We start from the raw sequence: 7,207 nt of genomic DNA, 5'->3' as shown, positions 1-7,207 counted from the left end.
CGCCGCGCCTGGGCCTCGCGCCGCCTTCAGTGGTCCCGCCGGCCGGTCGCGGGGTGCCGGGTGCCCGCCAGCCGCATTCCGACACAGAGGGCCGGCCTGGCCGCCGCGATCCTCGGCGGCTGCTCGGCGAGCCCGGGCGGTGAGGTGCACCTGTTCTTCAGCCGGCCGGCAGCCAACCCTCGGCCAGCACTCTCCCGGAGAGACCAATCCCAGCGCAGCGCGGAGGGCTAGCGGTCCAGCTCGCCTCGCTCCAGCCGCCCGCTGCTCCGCGCCGCTGCCGCCGCCGCCCGAGAGTCAAACTCCAGCGAACGGCGCTGCTGTAGCCGCCGCGAGTCAGGGGCTGGGGGCGCACCGGGCGCCCGCGGCGGGTGCGGTCTGACCCGCCTCCAAGGGACTCGATAAGCTGGCAGAGGATCGGAAATCACGCCCCGGCGCCCTGCCCGGTTGAGCGTGGGGGACGAAAGCGGGAGACTGCGTCGGGGGTCCCCGGGGACGCGGACCCTGGGCCGAGGGCGTCTCCAGGCGGGCTCTAGCTGCCAGGCGGGTGCGTGTGTGTGTGCAGAACCGCCGCTGCGGGCTGGGATTCGGGCAGAGTAGCGCCTCCCACCAGCGCCTAATGCTGGTTTCTTAATGCACACAAGATAAATAAATGATCCAAGCAAACCCCCGTTTGCCGGGGGTTGGCACAAGCAGCTCCCTACCGATTGTGAGCCTGTCTTCTGTGCGGACCCAGTGGGGTCAGAGACTGACGCTGCTGGGCGAGGGGCGGGGCGGATGCGGGTGGGAGGGTGCCCGTGCCCTCCCCTGCCGGATGGCGGTGCGGCTGGATGGAAGGCCACCTTTGCCTGAGTTCCTGAGAGATGCAGGTGGAGCAGAAGACCTTTGTGTAATCAGACCTGTCAGATATCTCCAAGCCATTTATGTGAACTTGCCTTAAAATACTGTCTTTACGTGTAAATGTACGCACAGGTACACACGTTACAAGGCAAGTGTTTGTGAGAGGTAAATGTAAAACGATTTGGGGTTGGACTCCGAAATTCCGTTACTGGTTTCTTCCCTTGGCTGGGGAGGCACCTGTGTACCTGTTTCTCCAGCGCTGTGTGGTACCTGCCGAGGCAAAGGGCAAAGAGCCGGTGTTAGCATGATATATGCTGATAGTGCAAAACCTTGCTTGCCAACTCTCTCCAGATTTCCTGGCCTAAAGTGGAAACCGAAGAGGAGGGGTTTTTATTTACAAACGTTAAGAATATAAGGTTGAGAAAGGCAACTTCCTAATACATTTCCCCAGCACTGTCTGATTGGCGTGGATGATGGAGCCCGCATTCTCTTGTCCTGTGATAGTCTCCACAAAGATGAAGTTTTCAAGGTACCCATTTTATTCACAGGTGGAGAGCCAAACGTTACACTGAAGAGACTGCAGAGAGCAGAGGATGCATTGAAACAGGAAGCCCCTGGGGTTTGGTCCCTACCAGAGTACTTTACACACACACGGTTAATAAATTATTTTTGATGGCAGTAATGCGGCTGTCACCTCTTTCAGCTATAGCATTGCGACTTTCCCCATAGGAAAGCTTTTGATTTTTAGTTTGATGGAGCATGCCTTAATCTAGTAGTGCTGAATTATGGTTCCAAAAATTGCAAAAAAAAAAAAAAAAAATTCTTTGAATCCAAATTCCTTTGGCTTTCCAATGTAAAGCACTGCCCTCTTAAGTAAAAACTGACCCAGTCTCTACCTTCTGTGGGTGCTAGGAATCTATTTCCCAGCTAGGAATCTACTTGCCCAGCCTTTCTTGTGTAGCAAATAAAAGCTTTCCTGCAAAACTCTTCAGAATTATAGCAGGTGCTACTGTCAGCTATTTAAGACAGATAATTACTTTTCCAAAGCACTGCTAGTTCATTGCCCACCCCCACCACTGCCAAGATTCCTGTGGTCTCTCCCATTTTTTCTGCCTGGTAGAGTAAATCCAGGGTACAGAAAGGGATGCTATAATGCTGCAGCTGGGCAAATGCGGGCAAATAGTCCCTTTCCTGAAGCCACAGTCTGACAGCATTCACTCCATGTTCTCTCAATACTCCCTAATGCCTTCTTCATCTGCCTTTCCAAATTCCCTCTACTTCTCATTTCCACTTGGCTTTAACAGCTTATTCATGTATCCCTGTTGAGCTCATTTTGCCCCAGATCCCAAGCCACCGTACTCAGCTACTCATTGGTTGTTCTCACAGTGAACATCATCACTAGAGAGAGAGAGAGAGAAAAAAAAAAATCAAAACATTGCTTTGATAGCCTTGTATTGGGGAACAGGTTGTACCAACCTATCCAAGAATGTTTGGCTGGTGCAACCATCATTAATTTGCAATTTTACTGTGAGGCTCCCTGGTAGCAGGTGGTAAGCACTGGCACTGAAAGTGAGAATGGGGAGGGGGCTGTCCACAGTTGTGTCAAGGACAAGTGGTGAACCGTCTCACTGCTAATAAGCAGCTAGTTCGTCAGTCCCATGGTAGGGAGGAGCCTCGTTCTGGTGACTCACAGCTCACTGGAGCAGAACGTTGAAGAAGCAGCTTCAGGCTCAGACTCTTAAGACCGGGATTCAAGTTAGAGCTCTGCCACTTATAAGCAATAAAATCACTGTGGGCCACTGTTTTCTCAACTGTGAAATGGAGGTATAAGGCCTACATTCTATGTAATTATATGAAATTGTATAGCTAAATGGACTATTCACCTATGGTACCATTTAAGCATTATCTTCGGATATCTTCCTGTGGAGATAATTATTCTAACAAATGGGTGTGGCATGCCTCAGCCTCTCCTGAGCTTCCCATCTGCCTGACTATAATTACCTGTAGTTATCTCCTATGTGGTCTACTGACACACTAAACTTGGGATTTCTAATCATTGCCTAAAGTTTGACACAAATCAGCATTTCTATTGAAATGCAGTTTTCCCCTCAATGGCACCCATAACCCCAGGCTGAGAGTCTCAGTGCTGTCTCTGACTCCTTATCTCCCATTTCCCAAGTTCAATTGGTTGTCAAGTCATTTACTTTCCACAGTATGATTGTCCAGGGCTTCCTGCATTGCAAAGTCTTTGGTAAAGGCTCATCTTTGAAACCACAAGGCTGTAAATGACCTTAGTGGTCAAACACCTCTGATGTGTCATCTCATCACATGTCCCAGCTGTTGGGTTTCTTCTGGCTCTCTGGAGAAAAGCACTTCCTGGGGAAGACCACCCAGCCTGTCAGTGTACATAATCAGAAAAGTCTTTGTGTTGAGACAAAAGTCGGCCTTACCATACATTCACTCTTTCTCCTTAGCTCATTCTTTATAGATACCTTTTACAAATTAGGTACCAGGCACAGAGGATATAACGGAGAACACAGGTAAGGCTCCTACCTTAATGGAGCTTATATTTTAGAGAGACTAATGATGAACAAACACAGTAGATAAATTTTATAGTCTATCAAAAAATGAAAAGTACAGGTTTGGACCACCAAGAACATGCCTAGTTAGTGTAATTACAAAGGACATCTCTTCTCCAATCCAAGATCCTCGATCTGTTTCCCATCCCCACAAGGCCATGAGAACTTGACTCTCCTAGCAACATGACACCAGAGTGCTCTTTTATTCCCTGTGGGTTCCCTGGCTAGTGTACTCACTTTTGAAGCCAGTCTGGCCTGCAAAATCCTAATATTCTTCATGATGTTTACTGGGATCATGTATAGAGGCAATGTGGTTCCCGAACACATTTCACAGAGTAAACATTTTGCAAAGCATGAATAAGGCTAACCTTCCATATGACTGCATATGTCCTTTTTCTCCCTTGGTCTAGTCCACTACTGTGATTATAATGATACACATTTTTTAGTAATCATGGTGGCCTTTGTAAAATAAAAGTTGATTGTTTTCTTCACAAGTCTCCACCAGTAATTTTATTTCTTGGGGGTTCTTGATGCTGTATGTATAGGACGAAAAATCCAAAAATCTACTGGAAAATCCCCACGTGGATCACATTATTCACAACAACTTGACTCCCAAGCATTTCTGCATTAAAACCCAATATCATAAATAAATGAATAATAAAATACAAGAAGTATACAGAGCAAAATCTGAAAGTGGAAAGTGAAGAATTCCAGTTCTAACCATATGGAAGTCACAAAAAAGATGATTGTAACAATCTTCAAAGACTTAAGGTATTTGGAATGTTACCAAATTGCACTATCATAAATTAGAAAATGCTGACTACTGTATAACAGGATGTGGAATTAGAAGTTTTTAATAAGGCACTAAGGGAAAAAAAAAGATGTGAATTTTTAGTGGGAGTTGCCAGAAAACAATACCCAAATTTCAAAATAGGTTAACTATGAACTGGGTAGGTAGCACAACAAATTGTAGATTGGGGGAGAATTTTTTTTTGAGACGGCGTCTTGCTCTGTTGCCCAGGCTGGAGTGCAGTGGCATGATCTCGGCTCACTGCAACCTCGCCTCCCAGGCTCAAGTGATTCTCCTGCCTCAGCCTCCCAAGTAGCTGGGATTACAGATGCCCACCACCACGCCTGGGTAGTTTTTTTATTTTTAGTAGAGACAGGGTTTCACCATGTTGGTCAGGCTGGTCTCAAACTCCTGACCTCAGGTGATCTGCCCAACTCAGCCTCCCAAAGTGCTAGGATTACAAGTGTAAGCCACTGTGCCCAGCCCAGGGAGAATTTCTGTGAAGAGGCTACCTTTAGCAGAAGTAGTGCTTGAGTTCAGTGGGGGAGGAACGCAAGTACAGAGTCTTTTTCTTCAAGTACAGATATGTATCACTTAACAACAAGGATATGTTCTAAGAAATGTGTCATTAGGAGATTTTGTTATTGTGTGACATTGTAGTGTATACTTAGAGAAAACTCTATGGTATAGCCATCTACACACCTAGGCTATGGGGTGTGGTCTGTTGCTCCTAGGTTATACCTGTAGAGTATGTTACTATATTGAATATTGCAGGCAATTGTAACACAATGGTATTTGTGTATATAAACATAGCTAAGCATAGAAAAGGTATAGTCAAACTATGACATTATAATCTTAGGGAACCACCACTATATGTGTGATCCATCATTGACTGGACCGTCCTTATGCATTGCATGACTCTATGGTGAGAGGGGACTTAAAAGAGAATCCTGGAGAGCTCAGTCTGGGACTCTTAGTGTTTGAATGAGCCTCATTGGATTGGGACACAAGCCTCAGGAATATCAATTGAAGGAGAGGGGTTAATTGGGCTGTGGCAGCAGCAGACAATTTAAGCATTTGTCAGAAGGCACGAAGATAGAGCCCAGGTTGAATGTTGGGTGAGTGTAGAGGAGAGGAGCATTAGTCGAAAATGAGCTGGAAAGTCAGTGGTAAAGGATGTGAATGTGATAGATGTTTATGTAATTCTTTTCACATTGCATTCAAACTGCGTGTACCTTAGGGTACCAACGTGGGTACATTATTCTTGACATTCAAAGTTGCCATTGCTCTTTGTCTATCTAGTTTTTGGTCTCCTTGTCAAGAGTTTTTGCCTTTCTTATTTTTTAGGCAGAGTGTCACTCTTTTCACCAGACTGGAGTGCAGTGATGCGATCTTTGCTCGCTGCAACCTGCCTCCTGGGTTCAGGTGATTCTCCTGCCTCAGCCTCCTGAGTAGCTGTGACTACAGGCATGCGCCACCACGCCCTGCTAATTTTTGTATTTTTAGTAGAGATGGGGTTTCACCATGTTGGCCAGGATGGTCTCAATCTTTTGACCTCATGATCCAGCTGCCTCGGCCTCCCAAAGTGCTGGGATTACAGGCGTGAGCCATCATGCCCGGCCTTAGTTTTTGCCTTTCTATCCGTGTCATACGTGGCATTTTCCCCGAATGTTGGTAGATATATTTTTCTTAGATTGCTTCACTGTGCAATTCTATTCTTTTGGAATCATCTTATTGGATCTAAAACTGGAGAACTGGTAGATGGAAATTTACCTTGACAATTCACTGATCAAGCACCCTCAGAGGACCCAGTGCTTTGGAAAGGGTTTTAAAAAAAACAGCTTCTCAGTATGGTTAGAAACAAAGGTGGTGGGTTCATATTATTTCCTCCTCCTTCCAAACCACAGGCAGGATTTCATTTGACAATTTACATGCTTCTCACCACTCCTGGATCGGGTCAGTGTAAAGGAACTTCTAGTAGAGAAGGGATGTGATGCCAGCTCTCTGAAACGCTTTCCTGTAAGTGAGGAAAAACATCTTTGTCTCAAGCTTCATTATTCCTAAGAAAGGCAGCTTATTACGCTGCATTCAGAACGAGCTGATGTGATTTCATGTTTGTATAAATAACACTTTGGCTTCATCTCACCTGCGTTTTCTAGAAATCATTCTGCTTCCTTAGATTTTGGGCTAAAACCTTCATAACACACTATGGGAGAAAACAAATACTTTTCTACATTTCTTCATTGGTTCATTTTATACCTACACCATGGAAACTCCCTGCTAAGCTGTTCAGAGAAATCAGAGGACAGACAGCCTTGGTGCCACATCTGAGATCTTTGCTTACAGTAGCTGACCTGTTCAACATGGCCCTAACTTGTTTATCTAATAGAATATTACGATACAAGTATGAATTCAGAATTTCCTCGCCCACTTCCCAATCTTTCTGATGATTATTAGTAATCTGTGAAGGTTTTCAGGTGGCCCACAATCTGTCTCTTATGCCAAGTAAAGAAATGTATTCTTGGCCAGGCGCGGTGGCTCAAGCCTGTAATCCCAGCACTTTGGGAGGCCGAGACGGGCGGATCACGAGGTCAGGAGATCGAGACCATCCTGGCTAACACGGTGAAACCGCGTCTCTACTAAAATACAAAAAAAAAAAAACTAGCCGGGCGAGGTGGCGGGCGCCTGTAGTCCCAGCTACTCGGGAGGCTGAGGCAGGAGAATGGCGTAAACCCGGGAGGCGGAGCTTGCAGTGAGCTGAGATCCGGCCACTGCACTCCAGTCCGGGCGACAGAGCGAGACTCCGCCTCAAAAAAAAAAAAAAAAAAAAATAGAAATGTATTCTTGATATAGATCAATCATCAGTAAAGAAAGAGCAGAGGCTTTGGATTCAGACAGACTTGAACTTGACTTTCAGCAAGTTGTTGTGTGGTTGAAAAGTGTCACTTATGATGTGCTCAGTGCTGTGGTTGGCATGTAGTAGACAGGTCAGAGGTAGTAA

This window comes from Rhinopithecus bieti, unplaced genomic scaffold, assembly GCF_001698545.2.
Source record: "Rhinopithecus bieti isolate Rb0 unplaced genomic scaffold, ASM169854v2 scaffold_5702, whole genome shotgun sequence".
Taxonomy (NCBI): Eukaryota; Metazoa; Chordata; class Mammalia; order Primates; family Cercopithecidae; genus Rhinopithecus; species Rhinopithecus bieti.
The sequence above is the reverse complement of the archived record's forward strand: the minus strand, read 5'-3'. Positions refer to the sequence as shown.